This window comes from Copadichromis virginalis, unplaced genomic scaffold (assembly GCF_057382275.1).
Source record: "Copadichromis virginalis isolate Kocher_CV1m ecotype Utaka unplaced genomic scaffold, C_Virginalis_male_GT1.1 unmapped_scaffold_1, whole genome shotgun sequence".
Taxonomy (NCBI): Eukaryota; Metazoa; Chordata; class Actinopteri; order Cichliformes; family Cichlidae; genus Copadichromis; species Copadichromis virginalis.
This window is the reverse complement of record NW_028188589.1, coordinates 10,206,536-10,233,131: the sequence shown is the minus strand read 5'-3', so window position 1 is coordinate 10,233,131 and position 26,596 is coordinate 10,206,536. Positions and strand designations below refer to the sequence as shown.

General features: G+C 42.3%; 2 long non-coding RNA genes across 2 annotated transcripts in view; one reads left to right on the top strand and one right to left on the bottom strand.

The window, feature by feature from the left end:
• The window catches only part of LOC146679808 (uncharacterized), a 180,381-nt gene that overhangs the window by 89,235 nt on the left and 64,550 nt on the right, over positions 1-26,596 (top strand). The window lies entirely within an intron of this gene.
• LOC146679811 (uncharacterized) lies at positions 253-11,570 on the bottom strand. The gene is made up of 2 exons (XR_014918552.1): positions 2,080-11,570; positions 253-1,912 (listed from the first exon to the last, which is right to left on the bottom strand). It is a non-coding gene; the product is annotated as an uncharacterized LOC146679811 (long non-coding RNA).

Sequence of the window (26,596 nt, the reverse complement as noted above, 5' to 3'; positions counted from 1 at the left end):
AATGAAGCTATAGTCAGATACCAAATCAGAGTAATCAAGTAGATCTAAAACCAGTCTCATGTTCTTAGAAAGGTGTCTGTTTCTCATAAAGCCTGATTGTGTCTCATCGATAATTGTGTCCAAGAACTCTTTCATTCTGTTAGCAAGTACTAAAGCCTTAATCTCATAGTCATCATTGAGCAGACAGATGGGTCTCCAATTATCAATAAGAAGTGTCAGGGTTCGAATTTGAGGAAGAGACAAACGACTGCATGGTCTCAGTAGATGTCAGAATAGTGATTTTATTATACATATGTACATATGGGGAAGATGAGCATCACAAGCCTTTTAGAGCCGATCTCCCCCGAACAAGCATCTCACAAGGCTTTTATTACAATGATGACGTCAAGTCCCATGATAAGTATCAGTCAGTTCTCAGATCTCAGGAAGTTCCCCTCACTCCACAAGTTCTCCTTATAAGGCCTCCAGATGTTTCCACTCAGCCCAGCACTCAGAGAAAACCAGTGTGTGGTGTGTATATCTATTCGTGTCTATTGTGAAAGTATATCTATCAGAAAACTGTCCTCAGACAACCCTCCTATTCTTACTAAGTGTGTGTGTACACATGCATGTGTTATATAAGAGCGTGCATGTACTTTCAAGGCCTGTGTACGTGCAGAACTGAACATAGAACCAAGGCAGGGTCCAGCAAGACCCACAGGCTTCTGAGTGATTACAGAACTGTGAAACAGCTTTAAGCAAATAACATGAATAGTACCGAACAACAATAGACTGATTAAAGTACTGATAATCTGTGTAGATTAATGTTAACATAGATATGGTTCAAAGATTATTCTGTCAACTGGTTCAACAATGGTAAATGATTAATGATTGATACTTCTGATTATAACTGTGATCATAAGAATACAAAATAAAATATCTCCTGGTCACATTCCTCCTCTTTGGGCTGGCTTGCCAGCCCAACTCACACCAGGATGTATTTCCAAACCAAACAAACACGTTATGACACTTATCAATCCCAACGCCTCCGTTGTTTTCCAATTTTCCCACAACCCAGCTGTTCTTTTAGCTTCGGACTCGAGTTTCAGCCTGACACGCTTCAGGCCCCTTTACCACCTCCTCTTGGAGTGAAGAAACGCCCTCGGATTCTTCTTTCTTCGACTTCCGGGGTTAGACCACCCTTCAGTCGCTACACAAATCTGTGTGTTTGTTGTCCGTTGTCACCGCCGTGTCCCCCTTTTTGCCAAAAGCCTCTCGAACCACGTTGGTCTCTGGTGTTCCTAGGTTTCGCCAACCCCTTCCTGGTTATCGCTGTGGTTATGGGATCCATCTTATCAAGGAGCCCCAAGGCCATGACACTTGACCCCAGTTGCTGTGAAGGGTCCCCATATCTCCGTGTCCCCGTCTGGTGTCTGTTCCCTTCTCTGCAAGAGACAGAAAGCCAACAGCTCTCCTGCGCTGGCTCTCCTAACCTAATGTTGTTGACTTTGTTTATTCCAATCCTATGCCATGCTTATGTGTGTAAGCGTGCATGCACTTAACACTCTGCACGTGAAGTCAATAGCTCCAATATATCAATCCGATCCGTTGTCGGATGAAGCTTTTGACCTTCACAGACTAAGTGCCAGCTCCTTATAAGCACATTTGCAATGTGTGTATAAAAATGAACAACAGACCTCAAACAAATTGGGCATTCTTAATTCTAACTTGAGTGTAGTACTCAGTTTCTGATCATCTAATTATGCTTCTCACTCGTTCCCTAAATTGTCTAGAAACCTTTAATTTTGCCATACCTAAATTATTAAAACACAGACCAAATGATAGACCCCCTATATAGCTTTTACCTTTATGAGCACACTTCAATAATGAGCAACAACCTGCAATCTGTACCAAAAAATCTTCATGGTCCCACCTGCAATTAAAGATCAAATGCACTTTATACCTGTTTTAATTCTTCCTTATATAGAACCTCCTCAGTTTCCGGTTAGTTGCGATTAGTCTCAATTAATCGTTCTAGTTGTATTTTGCAATTCAGCTAGAAAGCAAACCTGTTAAAGTAAACAGCTTATTTACAACCACCTGCAAATCATAAGAGTAATAAACGATTCAGCACAACAGACAAGTATCATGTTCAGGATTTCTCCAATCATTAAATCACTATTATTGCCACAATTTGCTTTATTCACCCTTTGGGCAATGTTATTCCAAGAGAGAGAGAGCCCCTAATGGCCAGTTAGTGGGCTCTAGGTCAAACTGTCCCCAAATTTGTTATTTGTTATTATTACTTGTTTTCATGTCACTTGTCTGTTTTCTACTGCACCCCTCTCACCAAAGCAAAGCAAACATTAGCAGCACATTGACCGTAGTCAGCCATCCTCATTCCATAGGTGCTATAAAAACATTTCCTGTAAAAGAATCACAGTTTTCAAGACAGGGTGTGTCTCCCCCAACACTCTCACCAGAATACAGTGTAATAGCATCCCCAACTCCTAACCCATAAACACCGTTTCTTCACACATCCGCCCAGAAATCCTGTAATAGAAAAACATTAAAACTGTAACCCTGTAGGGAAGAAAATGTAAATGGTAACGCTGCGCAGTTACCTCTGTAAGCAACACAAGACACAAAAATGGCATTTACAGGTTCACTCATCCTCGAATATTTTGTCATCCTTCTACTCCTGTAAAAAGAAACACACATAAATTCATCCACCCTTTTATCCTATCTAGGTGGAGGTGGTTAACCTTGAGTCATGGTCAAGTCTTGTCATCTTTTACCAGTCAGTCCGTTTGTTTTTATTCCCAGTCTTTCATCCATTCATCCATTCTTTGCTGATAGTGAAACCTGTCGTCGCATTTAGTTTCCACACTCAGCAAAATGACGTCATCTCAAAAAGAAAACAAGAACTTGAATTTGGATTACCTCGCTGAATCCTTTTTTAAACAGGGACTCTCGTTTCTAATTGTCCCCACAAGTGTTTCCTCCAGAACCCATTTCAATGCGGAGAAACTCACTTACAACAATTTTCTCGCCGACGTGTAATGCTTGTAATTTCCGATGTGCAGATCTGCTTAAAGAAAAGATTCACAAACAAAAATCAGTGCACTGTTCAAAATATAAAACAAAATAAAATGAAAAATAACAAAAACAAAATGCAGACGCCCGGGTCTTGAGACTTGTCACTGAATATTCTTCCCATCAATAAAAATACCCACCTAAACCTACACAGAGTCAAATCAACACCACCTCAACCTTTTCATATTCCTAAACCTATATGTTTTGCGTTCGTGAAACAACATTGAACCATTAAGTAATTTGAGCTCTTGAAATGTTTTAATTCTCTTAATTCTGCCAGTTTATTTCCACACTTATTCAATGACTTTTATTCAACTGCTACTTGGTCACTCGAATTTTACCTGTTCAAATTGCCTAGGGTTCAACACAGTCTAGATCCCCGTTATCATGAAACTTGAACGGTGTACGATGATTTACTTACAGTAATTTAGAATCATCACTCAACCTAGCTCTACTACTGGCACTGCGTGACTTTTCTCACACTGGAAACCAGAATTTAGTACAGAACTTTAATGCCTCAGGCAATCGTGCTCAAGGGCTGTCCCCCCTTCTCTTCTTCTTTGTCCGTGTGTTCCTCCTTTATTAAATCTCCATCACAATGACGTGGCGCTCTGAAATAAGACTCACACTGTTAATTCCTCGTTTTCACTCTGCACCACTGCTCAGAGTGTTTTCTTTTCTTTTTAGTGTACAGTAAACAATTAAGTCGAGGCCTTAAGCCCCAGATATCTCGCACAGGCATCGTTTTCATAACCAAACCGCTCTGGACTCTGCTCCCCAGACCACACAAATGCCCTCTGGGCTTATTATTATAGCATATTCTATATTTGACTTTGTTGTGTGCAGCATTGAGCCTTTGTCAGTAAAGCATTCTTCATTGCAGCAGCTGGAGCATTGTGTGTCACTTCTTAGTAAATTAAATCAACATTTTGATTTTAGTGCATGGGTATGTATCAGTTTTCACTCCCTCAACGAGTGCATAAGTGTTCATGTGTGTGTTTCTCTTCATTCTAAGTAGGCGCATGCAGAAGTGTGTGTTCGTGTGTTGGTGTATGTTTGTGTTCATCACCTTCCTGTTCTGTAGTTTAGGTAAACCAGCGGCCTGAAGCATGGCCTAGGGTCCTCCCCTCCTCTTAGGGTCTGTTTTCATCCGTTGTTGCAGCTGCCTGCATCTTCTCCTTGTAACTTGACCCTTTTGCTTCTGTAGCTCTTTCAGGGTTTACTGACGACCTCCTGCTCCAGCAAGCTTCCGCCTGATTTCAAGTCCTGTACGTGAAACTCCACATCTGACTGATGAGTTCCATTAGCAGCCAGCTCCTCCGGAGCCATGCTCAGTTTCTGCTCTGATGCCTTAAGCTCTTACTGAGGGCAAAAACCTCAGAGTCTTTTCCTTCCACGTCAGATCAGAGTCTATTTATGTTGTCTTTCCTTTGCTCCACGGCCTTCTGAAGCTCTGCTGTTCGGCTCTTCTCAGAGGTCAGCATTCTTTTGCTCACCCTCCCTTTTCCTCCGGGCTTAATGCGCGTCTCGTCACAGCTCTGTCAGCTGACGCAGCCTGGGAATTTCCCCCGTGTAGTGAAACGGGCTTTAGGTTTAGTGCTCTCCGTCTCTACTGCATGAGATCGCTTTTTTGCAGCACTATTGACATCCTCAAGTTGTTGTTGTGAGTCCAGCTGCTGTGGCCTTCAGGGGTCAAAGGGTCAAAGATGGTCGCGGAGAGGGCAACGATGGTAGAGGGGAGGGTAGGAGTCCAGGTCAGCTTCGGCTTTCAGAAAAAACAAAAACAAACAAAACAGGCGAACAGGAAAATGATGTTGTGTTGGCTGTGTTGTGTTGGCTGTGTTATCCAGAGAGGCGAGAAACAACGAGGTCTCCTTTCCCCCCTTTTTGTTTTTTCTCACCACATAATCAACTCATAACCCCCCAAGTTGACAGGACAACACAGGTACGTGTTAAAATTCTTAGATCCTGTTTAGAAACCTAAAAAGGAATTTTCTCCCATTCAGTAGTCATTTGTCTCAAACAATCAACAAAAACATATCCCAATTTAACCACTAAATTTGTCGTATCCTCACTTAATCATCAGACCAGTGTCTTTGTCTTTTCACGTTAAGTTGTCGTCCTGCAACCCAGAGAGTCTATTTGTCAGTAGTGGATAAACTATATCATTTAAAAACAGGTGTATGTTAAGTGTCGCTACTTTAATCTTCCATGTACGTGCACATGTATGTAAGCTGTTTCTTCATTGCATGTATGGGTACGTCTGTATATAGAATGGAATAGAATTCCACTTTATTGTCATTGCACATGCACAGGTACAGGGCAACGAAATGCAGTGTATGGGTTAATTTAACTTTTTCTCAAATGAGGCATTTCTCTAACACGCACATGTGTCTATTCCTCACACTTCTCATACCTTTCTCTGGTTGTGTGTGGTTTTATTTGTTTCGGTCATTTACCAGGAACATCTTTTCCTTTTCTCCATGTCTTCCGCCAGAGGTTAACACTGGTGAGATTCAGGGACACAGCACCCAGAGCAGTTCAGCGAGAAAAACCTGCCTAAAACTACATTCCCTCTTTTTTTTTTTTTTTTTTTTTTTTCCGGGAGGGGTGGGGACAACTCTGGTGTCCAGCCGTGAATTTTTAGCCAAAGCTTGGCCCGTCTTCTGCTGCCGTACTCAGGTTTCCAGGTTAAGAAAAAACACCTGTATGAAGACACTAAACATACATTTAGTATTTGTATAAACATAACTGCCTAAATTATTGAACTCTTGAGGAGGGTTGATTTCAGAATCAGAATCAAAATCAAAAACTTTATTGTCATTGTCATGAGACCAACGAAATTAAGAATGGTCCCCGATCATTGCATCATCCCTAGCAATATCAAAATATAAACAAAACAATAAAATTCAATAAATAAAATAGATAGAATACTTAACATACTAAGTATTCCCACAGTCATGCTTCAGACCATGCATAGATTAACACAAGAGTGGCATGGTGGACATTTTGTAGTATTCAGATGTGTTATTGCAGTTGGATAACAGCTGTGTTTGAGTCTATTAGTCCTTGCTCTGATTGCCCTGTACCGTCTGTCTTAGGGCAACAGTTCGAACAGGGAGTGGCCAGGATGTGAGGTGTCTTTCATGATGTTTTGGGCCTTTTTAAAACAGTGGGCGTTGTTTGACTCTTTACTACTTTAAACCCCACCATAACAATTTCTCACTCACAAACTTCTATGCATCCATTTAAACATGCGAAGGCAGCACAAATTCACACTCATACCCCTACAGCAAAGCTTTAACATAACCACAATGCAACTCCTCCCTTAAACGGGAGAAATCACCCTGAATCAACCAACTCTATATAAAACGTCAAACAAAGATAAACCACAAACATTTCTACACTTCTGTGTCTTCCACGCAGCACAATAGGCAGAAAAACACCAATTACTCACAGTCTATTGAATTTATACTTAACATCACAACAAAAGAAAAACCTGCTCTTTTCACAACTCTCACAGCTAAAGTCGCCAACTCCAAAACCACAGAATTAAATCAATATAGTCAAAACTCTTACCCAGAGCCTCTGAAATAATAAAAAATCACCAAATACTCGGTTACTCTTTTCACTCGCTCCTTCCCACTCCCTTCTTCCTCATACAGCATACACGCTCGCTCCCGCGGACCCACTCGGCCCCGCGGGCTCACTCGGCCCCCACCTTTTTTCTCTCACAGAGACAGAGAGAGACCCTTTTCCTTTTTTATTTTTCTCCAGCACACATACACACACAGAATCCCAACTGAGAGAAAGAGGGAGAGAAGAGAAAAGATTTTTACTAGAGATGAAGTCTTTAGCCGGAGTTTCAGATCTAACAGATTTATACAACTTATTTACACACACCGGTAATTTATAATCTATATACACACGGGCCCGCATAGACGTCATATGCCACAAGAGGTTACACCTAACTTTTTGACTAATTTAAAAGCACCTATAGCCCAGGCCTAGCCTTGCTGGTCAATACACGCCTCGGGAACGCCCTCCCGATAGCGCTCGAATTCCTAAGAAAACACCATATGCCAGAACAACTTTATCTCACTTCTCTATTTCTCTGCTGGTGTTCCTAAATCTTTGACTAATTTAAAAGCATCTTTCAGCCCAGAGCCCGGCTCTTGCTGATCAATTACCGTTTCAAGTACGCCGCCTTGAAGAACGGTCAAATTACTAAATTCTAATTACTTTTAAAACTACTTCCCCGCCAGGAAAACACGGAGCTCCACCGGCCACGTGACACATCACAGTTCACGCTTTTGGCTTTACTTAAAGCTCAGTGTGCCCAACGTTTAGATAGGATGCAGCCAGGTCTAACCTTCTTAATCAATCAATGCAGTAGAAGGCAATCACTCATAGATTACCTGGCCAATTAACCGGGAGTCCCAAGTCCCCAGCGGGAGGCCAAAACCGGGCAAAAGCCTAACCACGCGTCCGCGGTCAGGTGTCAGCGCCACCTGCTGAACAACTGCATTCTTAGAGAGCCTAGCTTCTCAGTCCTAAACGAATTTACTTGTTTTAAACGCCTCACTGTTGGACCCCTGCCATCCAGTTTCATTTATCTGAAGCCCGAGACCGTCTCTGCTACCCAATTAAAACCAAATTATCCCTACACTACCGATTGACTGGCTGGCATTCCCAGTCAACCCACATTTAAACCTCTTAAACCGTATTTATTTGTTTCCACACACCTTAAACCGTATTAACTTAAACACATAACTTCTTAACTCAAAATTCACCCCCAAAATGAACAGCAATGAATTTAGTCAGACTACTATGCCCTATTTTAAAACTAATTAGTCAAGATCACTATGGACCAACGCCAGAAACCCAGACCGAGTGAATATTATTTAATTAAATTTAGTTTTAACTTCCAATATAGCGCCTTTGGATAAAAATCAACAGGTGGCACTCACCTTTTCTTATGTCGCCTGGCGTCACTCAGATAGGCTGCTGGCCTCCGCCCCTGTTTGTCACCCACACGATAGCTGCAAGCTCCCTTCCTCCCCAACCGGAGTTTCGGCACCAAGTTGTTGCGTCTGGTTCAGTTTGGGTAAGAAGGAAAAACAGCCGAGTCCGTGTAGGTGACAAACATAGTGATTTTATTACACACTTCTAAGACAGAAGCATGGGAAGACAAGCGTACAGCCACAGATCTCCAAAGAGTGGACAGCTCCCCCTCCTTATATAAGCCATGATGACGTCACACAGTCAGACCTTACTGGAAATGATAACAGTTTGGGCCTGTTCAGAGAGTTTACCTAATGTGGACATCAACTGCCAGTTGTTAGAGAAAAACAAGTGTGTAGTACATTGTGCATTTTGTGAAAGTGTATCTATCAGAAAACTGTCCTCAGACGACCCTCCTATTATTACTAAGTGTGTAGGTGAACGTGCGTGTGTGTTACATAAGTGCGTGCATGTGATTACAGGCCGGCGTACGTGCAGAACTACACGCAGGCGGGCCGGGCCCAACAGGACTGGTGGGTCTGACTGGTGTGACTGCACTAAAGTGCAACAACTTTATATAAACAGTCAGTGTGCATTAATATTTGCTCAGAGTAACACAGATATAATTAAAAGATTATACTGTCAACAGATTCAACAATGGTAAATGATTAATGATTGATACTTCTGATTCTAACTGTGATCATAAGAATACAAAATAAAATATCTCCTGGTCACAATGTCCACCTCCACTGAAGATCTCAGTCACTGTGAAACATAGAAAGCTGCTTGTGTGGCCTCTGCCTCACATGTAGATACAGCTACAGGTTTCTCTGTCAGTCAGACTGAAACAGTGTCCTGATGCTGCATCATTCAGCTCTGTGCCCCAGTCAGCATCACTGGGAGCTACCAGTGTTTCTGCCCTTTTCCTGTAACACTACACTCAGCACAGGCTCAGCTGGTATCCAGTGTTGGACTTTGGCTTCAGCTGCTGTGATAGATCCTCTAACATAGATCAGCTCTGCTACATGTTGTTAGATAAGTGCAGCTGCTGTCATGTCCTGATGTTTCTCTGGCTCAGCAGCTTCTCCATCAGAGGTTCACATGGAGCTGATCCAGTATCTCCAGTAACTGTGTTCTGTGCCTCACTGGTTCATCCTTCTGTCTGTGTGACGTCAGTCAGATGTTGAAGTTCAACTCTGTAATCTTCACTGTGTCACAGAGTTCAGTGAGTCCCGTTATTCACAGTATCAATCAGATCATCAGAGAACAGCTGATCAGCAATCAGTGGTGCCAACAGCGCCTCCTGTGGTGAGAGGATGCAATAATGCAATGTAGCATTTTTCCACTCAACACTTGCAGTCATGGAAACTGTCTGTTGGATCTGTGTGACGTTGCTTTCTTGGTTAGAGTTCCTCACAAATGTCCAGATGATTCTTCTAATGAGGCGTCGACCATGTTTGCAGCTCTTTGGAAGAAAACGTCGCCCTTTGCCATCCTTACTTTTCTTTGACTTCTTCAAATGCAGCTGAACTCCAGCTGGTATTTTCTTGGACTTTGCAGCTGTTTCTGGTCATCAGTTCATTCCTGCAAACCTCTGAAGCTGAACAACAATGATGCTGCATTGCTGGCTGATCCCAAAAGGTTGATTCTGTTCATCTGGACCTTTTCAGAAACGTTTGCTCACTGATCAGGTGACTTCTTCAGTCTCAGCTGACTGCAGCTTTACAACCTTACAAACAGCACATTTGCACAATGACTGAAAGCAGCAGCACCTGATATATATGATACTAATATAATACATATACATATATAATCCATACTAATGATGAAGGAACTGAGCTCACAGTCCATTGTTCATTCAGTGAACTACTTAGTTTATTTTGGGCCTCAGAAATGCTCACTCTGTTTGTACATCACTGTCAGCAATAGACTCATTCTGCTGTGTGGACAGGAACACATGTGACATCACTTCCTGTTTGTTTGTGACTGAAGAAGTTTACAAGGAATCATTTAGAAGAGTTTCAAACATCAACTGATTGAATCCATGAATCTGAAAACGTGTTTGTGAGTGAAAGAGACAGACATGTACAGACTGAACTATCTGTTCAACAGTCAGAGTGTTTCTGTAACAGGAGACACTCTTTACACTCCACTCAGCACAGGGACACTGAGGAACCAGGAGACCAGGGAAACATAAACCCAGGATAAAGAGTTTGAGTGAATGTGGTGTTGAAGGTGTGGAGGTGGATCAGAGTGTCAGAGGAGACTCTGTAGAAGGACAGAGTGCCAGCAGGACAGTCCACATACACTGCTGCTCTGTTAGAGACAGAGGAGGAGGAGGAGGAGGAGATGGATGTTGATCTGTTATTGTGCCTGACAGAATCAGGACCATCATCAGAGCAGAACAGACTCCAGGACTGATCATTGTTTCCAAACACACAGTCATCACTGCCTCCTTTTCCTTCTGATGCTTCTGTAACTCACTGATATATAAACGCTTCCTCTCCACTCGACCTCCCAGTAACAGCGACCAGTCAGACCATTTCTACACAGCAGCTGAGGATAAACATCAAATCTGTCTGGATGATCAGGATATGACTGAACCTCCTCCACACAATGTGCCTCAATGTTATTGATATTATTATTATCATTATTATATAATAATAAAACCTTTATAATAAAACCACTAAAAACCTTTATTCTAGCGCAACTTGTAAGCGAACTTGACTTTCAAAATAAAAGCACAAAGCACCAAAACGTTGACTACAAAAAACAAACAGTAATGTACAGCTTAAACAATTTACAATCATGACATAGATCTTGACAAGATAAAGAAATAATCCAAATTATATACAATGTCATCATGCCAACAGTTACAACATCGATGGAGGATCTGTGTAAGCGCTGAGGATCGTCCTGATGGACAGAACAGAAGGAGAGTGAGACAAGTGAAGATATACTAAACAACACTGTGACATGAACTGAGCCACACACAGTTTGATTCACAGGTGATTGACACATTATTTGACCACAAGTGTCTGTGAAGGTTCTCAGTCATCCAGGTCATCGTAGTCAAAGGAGCCTCTTTGCTGACTTAAAGTCAGCAAAGAGGCACAGAAAAGAAGATCAGACACCAGCGAGGGAGGATAAGAAAGACAGACGCAACAACATTGTCATCCCCTATGTAGCCGGTGTATCAGAAAAACTCAGGAGAGTTTTCTCCAAGCATGACATCCCAGTGCATTTCAGACCCAGCAACACACTCAGACACAAACTGGTTCACCCGAAAGACAAAACGCCAAAACACAAACTTAACAACGTGGTGTATGCTGTACAGTGCAGTGAGGAATGCCCAGACCTCTACATCGGAGAGACCAAACAGCCACTTCACAAGCGCATGGCACAACATAGAAGAGCCACCTCCACAGGACAAGACTCAGCAGTCCATCTGCATCTTAAGGATAAAGGACACTCTTTCGAGAATGCCAATGTTCACATTTTGGACAGAGAGGACAGATGGTTTGAAAGAGGAGTGAAAGAAGCATCTATGTCCACTGTGAGCGACCATCTTTGAACAGAGGCGGGGTTTACGACACCAACTCTCTGCCATCTATAATCCAGTTTTGAGATCCCTTCCCAGACGCCTTAACGCCCACTCACATCCTGGGCCATCTGACCTCAGGAATTCGCATGATAAGGTGCGGCCAGATTTCACAATGAACACACCCGAAACTCTGGCTGATTGGAGCCCACACCCAGTTTCACACCTTGGCTCAGGCGATTAGAGGATCATCAGGGGGTCCTTTTGTCCCTCTGTGGGGGGTCACTCCCACATGAAATCATGGATGGTGGTCCTGACATGAAGGAAGAGAAAGTTACAGGTTGCATCCTTTGACTTTGTCTCCGTGCCTTTGGGCGATTTTCAGAAGGACAGATGTTTCTGTTCAATTCTTAAATCAATGTTTTCAAACACAAACACTATTTTAAAGCTTCTAGAGAGTAAAATATTAATGATAATTATAATAACAATAATAAAAACAAAAGCTCTCAGATCCATCAAACCAAGCAGCAGAAAGAACAATAACTGAAGAGAAAACTTTAACCTTGTAGACTTCATTATGTTCCAGCTGCTCTACAGACGCTGTGACCTCGAACTTAAGCAGGTCGTAAAGTATGTGCAGCTCAATAACTTCATAATCAGACCCTGTGGTATTTAGGCAGCAGAACAACTAAGAATAACAACTACAAATAATGTTTTTAGGTTTCTGTTGTACTGCAAGGTTCTGTACAGGAGAACCAAACCAAGAGCAAATATTACGTCTCATTTACACCTGAGCACGAAGAGCCATCAACATTTAGCAAATTGAATCATCTTTGTTTAGATGCAAGAAGAATCATATAGAAATGAAAAAGTAGAAATAGAAATCCAGAGCAAAGATATCCTCTAATTCAGCGTAGCACATGTGCAGCTGCTGCGATTCACGTAAGCATTCGGCTCGTCGCTGTTGCAGATTTTTCTCTCGCTGTTCTGGCTCACAGCGCTGCAAACACAAAAATAAATATCCCCAAAGGTGTGAAAGGGAGCTAATTAGTAAGAGTATTGTTACTCTCCGCAGGAGTAGTCCAGCAGTAGAAATCAGTACAATAACAAGGTGTGTAACATCTAGCAGGGTGACAGAAAAACCCAGGGTAACTTCTAAGGACCTCAACGTCTCTCTCACATTGTGTTTTTTAAACATGCTTCCATTTGTCACTTCAGTCTTTACTCTGAAATACAGGAAGAGAAATCATGGCTGAAACAATTTCTCATGAAACCAGGGGTGTGGTCCAACAGTCAGTTTGGTGAGGAAGGTTCCTAACTGAGAGAAGTGACCCAGAAGTATCTGTGTAGCAGCCACAATGAATCCAGATCATGAGCTTTATTAACTGATCAAAGTCTCTTCTTTCATCTTCTGTATCATTCAGTTTGCATTGGTAATGCCCATTATTGTAATGCTTTTTTAAGACCAGCAAAACTTTATTTCACTTTGGGTTAGCTGGGATAAGTGATGGATGGCGGGAATTTTACTTCAGCCACAGAAATCCTAAACAGGAAGGAGGAGCAGAGTTACAGTGGATCACTATCCAGCAGGGAAACAAGGTTTATTTCAATTTCTTGGCCATGAGTGAGATTTACTGAGTGGGCAAATTAGGGAGACGACACCATCAGATCCCGAGCCCTCCATGTGTTAATCAAGAGACGGCTGCTGTGCTACATCCATAAATAATGAATAAATTAGGAGCTAAAGCTGAAAGGACAGTTTATTTGTACCATCTTCACGTGAACACATTCAAGAACATCACAGATGAAGAAACATTAAAAACTTCCACACTACATAAAGCAAGAAAAATAGTTTTTCTTTCAGGTGGTTTCAGAAAAACAGAAACATCAAACATCTCCAAGACTCTCTTTGAAAGAACTAAAAACCTTTGTTCTCATGGTCCAATCATGAGTGAACGATGAAGCCTTGTGTGCTAAAACATGTCAGAGTTTTAAAGGTTAAACATGAGTTTCCAAAACGTAAAGCTGGAGAACAATGAACTATTTGACTGAGTTTCAATCATTTACAGACGAGCAAAACCAGGACAGAGAAAAAACGACAAAACTGACTCAGTAAAACAACAGAAAAGAAGATCCCATGTAGATCTGTATTATGTAGAAGTTCAGCCCAGCAACCAGTTCAGTTCAACACAAGTTTAGATGATTCTATCTGAACTCTGTGGAGCCTGATCTCAATCTTTTTGAGTCTGACCAGAGGAAACCAGATGATCTTTCTGTGTCTTCAGATTCACTGTGATCCAGTGATGGGAGTGATTTCAGCCCTGAGTGATCGCGCTGATGTTTGCACAGAGCAGACAATGAGGTGAATGTTTGGGCACATTGGTAACAGTGAAACAGTTTATTAGTAACATGGGATCGTTTGTGTGCAGAGTATGAACTGAGATTCCTGAAGCTCTTGTCACACTGGTCACAGCTGTAGTTTCCTTCCATGTGTGCACGTTCATGAATGTTACGACTACCTGATTGTGAGAAGCTTCTCTCACAGTGTCTGCACTTGTGTGGTTTCTCTCCTGTGTGGACTCGTTTGTGTGATTTAAGCTGACCTGCAGTGGTGAAGGATGACCCACACTGATCACAGAGGTGCTTTTTAACCCCACTGTGAATCAGTTCATGTCGTTTTAAATCACTTGGTGTGGTGAAGCTTCTCCCACATTCTTTGCAGTATTTCAGTTTGTCTCCAGTGTGTCTACGTTGATGTACTTTTAGGGTCTTTTGCCGACTGAAAGTTTTTCCACAGAGGTCACAATGAAAGTCTTTCCCACCACCACAGTGATGACAGGGTTGAGAACTGGATCCATCTATGTCGCTCTGCTTCTAAACAAAGACACAAAGACAGTGTAAGTCAGTCCTTCAACATTTGTATCCTGAACGTCGCCTGAAATAAAGAGCATCTCTGCAGACGTCCAACTACATTTGACTGTTTCAGTTAACACACTCAGTTTACTGGTCTGCAATAACTACAATACTACCACCATAATACTACAGTAATACTAAAATCATAACTGAAAGGAAAATCTGAATAATCACTCAGAGCTGCTTTTCCATGCAGTAGAATTGCTAACATGCTAACACAGTTTAATGAGCAGAGTTGTTCCAAACAGTCAGGCTAAAATGACAAGATAACAATATAAATACATACCTCACAGTAGCTGCACTTGTAGAGTCTCTTTCTGGTGTGGATCTGTTGGTGTAGTCTCAGGTCATGTGGAGATTTAAAAGTCTTCTCACACAGGTCACATTGATAAGGTCTCTCCTCAGTGTGGGTAAACATGTGTCGTTGTAACTGTGCGTCTGTTGTAAAGTATTTGCCACACTGTTCACAGCAGTACACATCATGTCTGGTGTGAATGCGTAGGTGTGTATTTCGGCTCCCTCTCTGGCTGAAAGTTTTTCCACAGATGTCACAGCTGTATGGCTTAATTCCAGAGTGAGTAACTAGATGCTTCTGTAAGTGGCTACTGTGAGTAAAAGCTCTGCCACACTGATCACAGCTGTACGCTTTAACTCCACTGTGGATGAGTTGGTGTGTTTTTAGGGAACGCTTCAAGGAAAAAGACTTTCCACACAAGTCACAGCTGAACGGTCTCTCTCCAGTGTGGATGACCTGATGCTGTTTTAGTGAAGCCTTCAGAGTAAACTCCATCCCACACTCGTCACAGCTGTATGCCTTAATTCCAGAGTGGGTAACTAGATGACTCTGTAAGTGGCTACTGCGAGTAAAAGCTCTGCCACACTGATCACAGCTGTACGCTTTAACTCCACTGTGGATGAGTTGGTGTTTTTTTAGGGAACCCTTCCTGGAAAAAGAATTTCCACACAAGTCACAGCTGAACGGTCTCTCTCCAGTGTGGATGACCTGATGCTGTTTTAGTTTAGCCCTCACAGTAAAACCCTTCCCACACTCGTCACAGCTGTATGCCTTAATTTTAGAGTGGGTAACTAGATGACTCTGTAAGTGGCTACTGTGAGTAAAAGCTCTGCCACACTGATCACAGCTGTACGCTTTAACTCCACTGTGGATGAGTTGGTGTCTTTTTAGGGAACGCTTGAAGGAAAAAGACTTTCCACACAAGTCACAGCTGAACGGTCTCTCTCCAGTGTGGATGACCTGATGCTGTTTTAGTTTAGCCTTCTCAGTAAAAGCCTTCCCACACTCGTCACAGGTGTGTTTTTTCTCTCCCTTTCTTCTGTGAGGTTTGTCGGCCTCCTGAGAGCGCTGACTTCTGGCTCCATGTTGGTCCTGCAGTGACAGAGATACAAACAGAGGCAGTGAGTGAAATGCAGTCGTGGAACAAACTCAACCTTCAAACTCCATTAACACTAGTTTTAAACCTGAAGGTGGAGCGTGGCACCAAACACCTTAAAGGTCTCTTATCCCCACCTGCTGGTAGTTCTAACACATTACATCCAACCTGCTGTTAAAGATAATTCATGACTGTTCAAACACTAAAATCATGCGCACACACACACACACACACACACACACACACACACACATTATTTTATAATTTAGATTATTTTGTTGTTTCCTATTACATATTTCTATAATTTGTATAGATTTATACAGAATTATTCAGTGATAATAAATCCTATGTTTGTTTATTCTAAAGGAACCCCGTTAGCTTCCACAACAGATGTTGCTCGTCTTCCATCAAATACTCACATAAAATATTACACAATAAAGTGGATTCAAGATATCCACATAATTTCACTCTTACATCCACAGTGAGGTTTCACAATTGTTCAAATATAAGCAATCAATAATAATAATAATAATAATATCAATAACATTGAGGCACATTACACAAATTTCAAAAACAAATCATGTCTTACAATATTTACAACAACTAAAAGCTCTGTAAATCGGCTTTTAAGTGTTCATTGAAGTTTTGAATAATTCTCTAATTTTTTAAGGCAACTTATTCCACTTAAAAGTTGCTCTAAATGTAACAGTTTTACAAAACGTTACTTTTAACTCGAGCATTTACTAAATTGCAGCTTGTTGAAAACTGTGTAATATGATGATGTATTTCATCTGGATACTGCAGCTGAGCAGAATAAATGTGGTGTGTTTAACAGAATTGCTTTCTTTAGAACTACAAGTAAGCCATAGAATATTTTAGCCTGTACAGGAAGCCAAGAAAGGTTATTATGCATTTGATCAATATTAGTATAGTATGAACATCTTCACACTAATCTGGACGCCTTATTCTGGACTAACTGAAGTCTGTTAAGATCTGTCTTATTAGCTGCTGACCAAATGATTGAACAATACTCCAGATGAGACATTACTAGTGCATTAATGACATCTTTCATAATGAAGAAGTGATACACAAAGAGCATTTCATAGCCATAGCTATGCCTTGTCGGCAGAGTTATGTGACATTAGTGATGTTTGTACTTTCAGCGTTAACTTGGTTTTAAAGCCTTTAAAATATACGCCATTCAATCCGGTTGTTCAGTCTGACGTCACTAGCCGTGTCTGGGTCTAAACTCCGCTGCAGGTCCATATATCAAACGATCACTATGGCATTACTGAGAGTTGAAAAACTGTCTAAAGTCTTTCATCTTTAATAAAATGATCAGCGTTCTGCCCTACCAGGTGTAACAACTGAGTTTAACATCCAGGCATCCATGAAAACGGAATTTATGACATTTAACGGAGTTAGAAGTTAGCAGGGAGTTAGCTCGCTAGCTTCTATCTAAATACAATATAGCATGTCCTGACTGCGGGGTTTTGGAAACAAATTCAAACCTACAGCTCTGCTATCACTTCCAACATAAATGAAGACAGAAAACTAAACAGCAGTGACGTTTGTAGGGTTACTGAAGTTGGGCTAGCTGGTATATAATGATGTGCTACGTGACCGCTAGCGACACAGCTATGTTAGCATAATATAAACAAGCTAACTTTTTTTCCACTCGATAAAAGTTTATGTGAGTGTTCTCGGTGGTCAGGAACAAATGTAATCGCATGGCAGGATGCTGTAAAAGGACCAAACTTCAGCCAGGAGAACAACTGAGATAATCCATCCACAACACGAGGTTAGTCATTCATATACTGCTGCATGGGCTGGGCTGTAGTTACATCCTAAGGTTTTAAAACCTGAGCTTAAATAAATGATTAGCGGTAATAAAAGCCGAGGGAGGTCAGCAGTGATCACTGACTGTTTTAGGAGATTTTGAGATCAAATAGAAGAAAATACATAACATTAAACATGTTAACAACAAAAAAGCTATATTAAACGCAGACTACTTTAGGCCCGGAAGTAGGATTCGTCGCGTCATCACTGAACAACCGGATAGTCGACCTTAATCTGACAGAGAATGTGATGATTTTGTGGATAATTAAAGTCAGTCATATATCCACAAACACAACAAGCTGAAAGTCAGTGATGCTGCTCGGTTTGCAGTCCTGAACATCACGGCACAAGCAGGATTCACTGCACTGTTAATGTTAGCTGTGTTATATTGCTGCCTCTGTTCGGTGGTGTCGAGCCAAACGCACTTTAACGTGTGTTTGAACGAGCTGACGGTTCACTCGTTAAGCTGAAAGAAAGATGCTTTAATCACAGCAGTCACACATGTGTCCACTGCACCATCTGGAACTCTTCTTGTTTACACTCGTAATAACACAAACACTAAATCCTGCTTCTCTGGTGCTGTTGTGTAGCAGTGTGTACACCTGAGACTGTCACCTGTCTGTCTGTCCTGCACTCTCTCTCTGTTTCTTTCTCTCTGATTGTGGAATAAAAGTATGAACATGTGTTTATAAGTTACACTTGTGTTTGAATCCTGCAGCTTATCACACATTTGATTTCCATGTGTGACGACTGCAAGTGTCCAGAGTGAGGACAGACTGAGGGAGCCACTGCTGCACATCATCTGTGAGGCTTTGCAGCCCTGATGATCCACCAGGACAAACTCAGCAGTGTGTGAGGAAGAGGAGGAGGAAGAGCCAGCAGCAGCTGACAGATGGAGAGAATAGACAGACTGTTCCCTGTTTGTGAAGGACTGCTAGGAAAGTTTAACATAACTTGATAGGTTTGTAGCATAAACCTATTCGCTGGAACGTTAAGACAATATAATTACACTGCAAGCAAGACGCAAGTAGGCAAACTTCTTCATGTTACTCGTGCACGGGAGAGAACCAGACAGAGCGCCGTTCCTTCGCTTGACCCCAGTAGCTCTCGTCCGTTCTCCCGTACCACTGTTCTTTTATTGAGGTTACATGAATATGCATAAGTTCATTAACATATGACGTCTACATACAAACAAAGAGTACCTTGCCTGTGTGTGTGTGTGTGTGTGTGTGTGTGTGTGTGTGTGTGGACTGCTGATCAAAGGGTCAAACATCCTTGGTCAGGAAGAGGGTAGACTAGACCCCCCCCCCGGTGAGGAAGTCCAGCAGTTCATCTAAACAGAAAAGCACTTAGACTAGAACAGACGTAGCTACGTTAATCCTACCATAAAACAATAAGACATGGTATGACCTCTCATGCTCCCAAAGTGCTGTCTAATACACACAAAGTTTGCAGACTATCAAGGATCAAAACCTCTACCAATCTACAACTAATTACAAAACTCTAAGCATATATAAGTAAATATTTCTAAGCATAAATAACAATCAACAATACAAATCTAACATAACTGTCTGTGCTGAATCAGTCTTATTAGGTAATGTTCAAATAATGTGATCATCCCAGTGTTTTCAGTGTGGGAGAAAGTACTCAGGGCCTTCAAGTTACACACTATGAAAGGCAGCAACAAGTTTAATGTTCAGAAACCTAAAGTCTGTATCAGCAGCAGGATGGAGCTAAAAATAAATGTTGGTTTCAGTTCTATGAAGCTTTGAGTATTTTGGATCAGTAGCTGCTGTGTTTGTTGCATCATATTGCTGTAACTGTTTATATGCTTTATATATTCTGAGCTAAGTTGATCTATAGTGTTACATGATACACTCTCAGAAATACGAAATAAGAACATTTTTGTACCTATAGGAACATTTTTTTTGAATGTTCCCTTAAAAGTACATTACTGGTGTTTAAAAGTCCAGAAATGCCCCTTTAAAGGTTCAATTTGAAATAAAGTACAAATCTGTATTATAAAAAGAAGGACGATGCAGTTCATCTGATCACTCCTCATAACATTCTGGAGTGCAGGCAAAATGCTATTATAAAATCTTAAGCAGCAACTTCTCCAGGTTCCAATATTTATGCAATTCTCAAACCTTTTGGCCACGACTGTATAACCTCTTCTGAAGTTTAGTGGATATTATACATGGTTATGCTCAGGATGTGTCGGCCAGTTTCCACTGGAAACGCCTTTTGGTTAAACTGTCAGCGAGGAATTTGCATTTGCACTGTTACATTTTTATATAACTTTAATGCACATAAACAACAGCTGCTTGTTTCAGTGAAAATACATTGATGGGTTTTTAATAAAGTTGTGGAGCTGCAAAGTATTTTGTCTGGTGTCAATTCTATCGTCAGCTACATCGTTATGGCAACTGTTCAAATGTATATGGTGATAAATATCTTTGGTCATATGGTCCTGCTCTGTCTGTCACCTTCTGTGTTGAGCTCATTGTTTCCTCTGTAGTGGCTGAGCTGAGTCCAAGTAGCTGAAAATGTTCCTCTGCTGCTCCGTCAGACTCTCCTCCTCCTGCTGATCAGCTGGGACACAAAACAGATCTTTGTTAGGCTCCACACTGCACTGAAGAGTCAAAGTGTCTCATATGTTCATCTGACAAGTAAAAGAACACATTTTTGTTTCCCGAGGTGGGCAACTTGTTGGAAACAAACACAAAAGCTTTGAGCACTGATACCTGCCATTGCTGGCTTTGAAAGATGCAACACCAGCAATGTGGATTGTCAAGACTCAAACCAATCATCAAGCAAAGACAACAGGGATCATTTGTTTCTGTTTATTTAGCATTCACAGCATTTGTAGTTGCCTTCTGTGCAGGGGAAGTCCACGCACACTGTGTGGTACCGCCATCCGCAGAAGGTGCATTCAACCTCTGTAAGAGAAACGAGATTGTCTGAGACTGAAATGATATTAACTAAAGAAGTGGTGATTTGTAAAACTTCACATTTTGATCCGGGACGTACTCTGCATGAAAACAAGCGCTCACTCTTCCTGCTCAACAAATGACAAGGGCGGAGCCTTATACCACGTGATACAGAAGCTGTGCCGTGTGATGCTAAAATTAGCAGGGAAACAACAACGGAGAGCACGTCAGGGATGACGAGAAAGTGACAGGAGAAAATCCGTCCCGGTCAACCACCCAAACATCAATAACGGGAACCTTATACAGCGCTTCCCTATACACGTCGAACTCCCGCAGCCACAAAGACATCACGTAGGCTATCACTTATCACCTGACCAAAGATATGGCTCCATCAACACTGTGCAAAACGAGGGATTTAGGAAAACGATCAACACCCTAGACAAACGCTACACAGTGCCGTCCCGCAACTATTTTTCTATTGTTGCACTACCTGCTCTGTACACGCAGCGTCGAGCAACGGTGGAGACGGAATTTCAAGCAGGACAACATTTTGCTGCAACAACAAAACGTGAGACATTTGTTGTTTTATGTTTATTTATTGTTATGAGAGAATCATGATCTCAATTCTAAGCCAAAAAATCGTGATTCTCATTTTATGCAAAATCGTGCAGCCCTAACATTAACACAAAACTATTGTTTCACCAGAGAAACACACATGAAGAGAGAGAGAGAGACAATAACAGCTACCAAACAGTCGTCATAATTCGTCACACAATGAGAAAAGCACAAATCAACAAGTAACAATGACTAATTAATATTAAAATCTGTAACATAATGTATTGTTTGGAGTTTAGTCTGATTGGTTCAGGATGAGCTGCCATTATCCAATCACACGTCTGCTTACCTGCATCTTTTCTCTTTTTTCCAACCTGAGCACCTGATGGCTTTGAACTTTTGTTGTCCATCTTCCATTGGTTTGAATTTTGCGCTCCAGTACAAACACAAATCCCCCAACCCGAGGATCAGCACAATTAACCTAACAGACCTACACCTTAGTTCACAGATTTACTTTGTCTAAGGTTGATTTCTGGGATTTCACACAACCCAGGATTCAGATCGTGAATCCATGATGGGCTTGGATTTACATCATTATAAATGAAATGTGCTCTACTTGGAAGCAGCCGGCCCCGCCCCTTTTGACGGGTTGTGTGAGACTTTAAATCATCAAACTGTAAATTATAAATTAAATTGTTATTGATCCTTTACCCCGAGTCCTAAAGTGTAGATTTATTTTCTTACTCTTCTTATATTTGTTGTTTGTTTACTTGCACCGCTGTAACTGCAGCCTCGTCGTCTCGTCTCTCTATATGCTGGACTGTCTGTAGCGGAGATGACAATAAAGTTTACTTTGACTTCAGCAGCGCGCAGGCGCACCGAGGGCTCTCGCGCTCACTTTATAGAATTTAGAAAAAACATCGGTGCAGATTATAAGTCTGTATCATAATATCTGTTTGTTGTGTTGTTTTTATTTTGCGAGTTGGTTATTAGATGCCGCTCCAGCCAGCCAGAGACTCCCCGCCGCCCCGCCCTCTCCTCCCTGTGCCGCCAGCAGCACCTCGCAAACGGAGGGCGCCCTTACTCCCAGCAAATGGCTGATAGAAAACCGATCGGTGCCTACGAATTTCCCAATATGCGCTGGCATGACGTCGGGGAAGCATGGGTACGACCGATTATTTTATTTTTTTCTTGCCAATGCCCGTGATGCCCCCCCCCCCACCACGATGCATTCTATTGGTTTGCACACCAATAGAAGAGAGCCCCGCCTTTAACGCTCTTCTCTCACAGAGAGCAACAGAAAACTTGGAAAAACTCCAGATTGACTGAACTCAGTTCAAAGTTACCTTGACACCTTTAGATGTGAGAGGTAGTGATGGTCCGCTTGAAGCTGACGCTCCGGTGCGTGTGTCAGAAAGATCAACGCGCTGCTTCAGAAGCACCGTGTCGAGGCTTGATTCGTTTGGCCAGAGTCACGTGATCAGTGACGTCTGAAGCTTCGTTTAGAACGTACCTTTTTTAAATCGAACTTTATTGAAACACAATGAGTATACAACATACAAACAGATGAAGTTTACAAAAGAACAGAACATGAACATACAGAACCAGGAGTAAAAAAATGATGATATGAGTAGGCGAAAAAAATCAACATATTGTAACGTGCAGTGGAGATGAAGCCAGCCGCGGAGGTGTGCAGGTGGATAGCGAATGAGCAACAGCTTCTGACTTTCCAAAAAGTACTCATTTATTTACAATATCAAAAATAAAAGTGCTACCTCTACCACACATTACTAAAGAGCACACTAGTCCGCGTACACACGGGAGCATCCATTTCAGGAGGAGTGCGAAGAAGAACCAAAAGGGGGTGACACCAGTCGTGAGACAGGAGGCGCCGCCATGTGGTGATACACTGCATTACAATAGCAACTGTTACATAGTCCCCCCCTGGTGAGAAAAAGGCTGTCCTCAGCCGTACACAGCCGAAAAAGCACACACCACACCTAACAGTACCCTATACATAGAGGTTACAGCTAAGATTGGTGCACACACACAGGGCAAAAGACCATTTAAAAATGAAATTGGTGAAAATAAGACGAATATGTACAGTGGAAAATCAGTTTTCTTAGTTTTTTTCACTTTTTTCTTTTGTTCTTTTTTTTTTTTCTAAGTAAATGCCAAGAATGAACCTTAACGCACGAAAGAGCCATAAAACTGGATTAAGTAGAGCAAACAGAAACATCTACATATCATGACTCAAAGTAGCAATGCAACAAGACAGCATCAAACAGGTTTAACCAAAACATTTCACTTCAGATCAAGCCTGGTTGTGTGAAAATCATTAGTCCATCTTTTGTTGCTCCAGCCAGACGTAACTCTGGGGAAACGTCTGGGCCTGAGATTGTAATGTCCACCAGCAGCTGGGTGCTGGACAGATCTGGGTGAAACACTCTCTGGAACAGCGCCCACACCAGAAGAAGAGTCAATGTCCGGTAAATCAAAGGGGAATGGCTCAGAGTCAATGTCAGTATCTGCAGGGGGGCCAGGGTGGGCCTGAGAGTCAGAGTTCAGACCCTCTGCGGTCTCTCTCTCAGCAGGCAATGAAACAGAATGTTCTTTGGAAGTGAGAGAGTCCCAGGTATGGAACGGTTGCATGTTCACAACATGATAAACACCTGCATCCACACCGGAGTCCACCCAAGTGAGCCTGTAGGGTTGCTGACGACACCGTCGTGGTGGGCCTGATCTCTGATAACAACGAGACGGCCTACCTGAAGGAGATTAGGAATCTGGAGAACTGGTGCCAGAGGACCTCCTTCTAAACGTCAGTAAGACAAAGGAGCTGATAGTGGACTTCAGCACTAAGCAGGAGAGGAACGAGTCATCAACGAGTGCCCAGTGGAGAGAGTGGACAGCTTCAAATACCTCGGAGTTCACATCACGCAGGACCTGTCATGGTCCTGTCACATCAACACCGTTGTGAAAAAGGCCCGTCAGCGTCTCTACCATCTCAGACGCTTGAGAGACTTCCAACTGCCCTCCAAGGTGCTCAGGAACTTTTACTCGTGCACCATAGAGAGCATCCTGACGGGAAACATCTTAACCTGGTTCGGGAACAGCACCATGCAGGACAGACGAGCTCTACAGAGGGTTGTGCGATCAGCTGAGCGCACCATCCGCTCCGAGCTCCCTGACCTGCACTCAATCTACAGCAGGCGGTGCTGGACCAAGGCCAGGAAGATCGTGAAGGACCTCAGCCATCCCAACAACAGACTGTTCTCTCTGTTGAGGTCAGGAAAGCGATTCCGCTCCCTGAAGACCAACACAGAGAGACTGAGGAGGAGCTTCTTCCCGCAGGCGATACGGTCTCTCAATCACAATCACACCACCACACAGTCCTGACCCACACATATAGTTCTTACACACACACTGGACATTCTGGACATTGTTTTCACTTCATCATTTAAATCACTGCTGCTGTTATTGTGTATATATTTATTTATACTTCTTGTGTATTTTGTTCATACATTATTATATAGTTCTATATTGTGTATTTTGTTGTACAGTTATTTTATTTTCAATTTAATTTATATATTTTATCTTATTCTCCCAGTTAAATTTACCCTTCATTCTAATTTGTGTTGTACAGTTATTTCATTTTTAACCTTAATTTATATTTTATTCCTTCCTAGTTAAATTTACCCTTTTTAATTTTTCATATTTATTTCCTATCTTATTCATAGCCTTTTCCTTTTTTGTTTTCTTTAGGTCACGAGCAGTTGTCCAAGCATTTCACTACATATCGTACTGTGTATGACTGTGTACGTGACAAATAAAATTTGAATTTGAAATTAACATCACTGAGTCTCTGAGATACACACAATGGTCCCTGAAACAGTGGTGCAAGTTTAGCAGTAAAGTTAGACTGAGCGTCTGACCTGGGGTGCGTCTTAACTCTCACAAGGTCACCAACACGAGACATCGACATGCCACGTTTCAAGTCATAGTAATGTTTTTGTCTGTCATGGCTATAGTCCAAAGCTGCTTTGGCGTGGTCGTGAGCTTCCTGCAGGGAGGCTCTCAGAGTCTCAGGGTAAGGCACACCCGGTTCATCAACACCTACTGTAGAAGGCTGAGTGATAAGGTCAAGCGGGGTGTCTAACTCACGACCATAAAGCATCATGGCAGGAGTCATACCTGTACTGTCATGGGGGGCGGTGCGCAGAGCAAAGCAAATTTGAGGGAGAAACTTGTCCCATGATGTGTGCTTATCACCTACATAAGCGCGGATTGCAGTTTTCAGAGTCCGGTTGACGCGTTCAGTAGCATTTGTCTGAGGCAGAAACAACATGTTCAAAAAGCTCACTCACAAAGGAGACCCTCTGTCAGAAATGAGGTAAGTGGGTGTACCATGCCTAGCAAAAATGTCAGTGACGAATTTACCAGCTGCTACCTGAGATATAGCTTCTTTGACAGCACTGGCTTCAACCCATTTACCGTATTTTCACAACCATAAGGCGCACTTAAAAGTCTTAGGTTTTCTTCAAAAAGTACGGCGCGCCCTATAGCGCAGTGCGCCCTGTGTGTTGTAATGAGGACGTAGTAGAGAACGCCATGAGAACGCTAAAGGGTGAAGTGTGTGCGTTGACTTTATCGCACATACCTGTATAAAAGAACAGGTATGTGCGTTATGCAGGACATCGTTGTTTTAACAACCCTGAAAATGGCAAAGAGACACGCTTACGAAGCACAGTTTAAACTGAAGGCCATCAGCTACGCGGAGGAACATGGAAATCAAGCAGCGGCGAGAGAATTTAAGATTAACGAATCGATGGTTCGCAAATGGAGGAAGCTAGAAAACAAGCTCCGGCAGGTCAAGAAAACGCAGCTGAGTTTCCGCGGACATAAGGCGAGGTGGCCCGAGTTGGAGGAAAGACTCGAGCGGTGGATCATCGAGCAAAGAACGAGCGGGAGAAGCGTCTCGACGGTCACCATTCGGCTAAAAGCAGTTTCACTTTCACATTTTATGAAACGGTGCCATTTTTCCATCCGGACCAGGACTACGGTAGCGCAGCAACTTCCAGCGGATTATAAGGAAAAGCTGGCCATCTTCCGCTCCTAGTGCAGCAAACACATCGGCGACAAACACATCCAGCGATGGATGACCGATGGAGACCACAGTTTCACCAAGAGTGGAAGGCAGCGCCGGGCGAGTTACGCCACAATTTGCCAATGGATTGTAGATGCTTGGGCTAATATGTCTGCTGGCACTGTTGTTCGAGCTTTCGCAAAAGCCGGCATCATTTCCGAGGAGCCGCACGGCACGGAAAGTGACTCTGACAGTGAAGAAA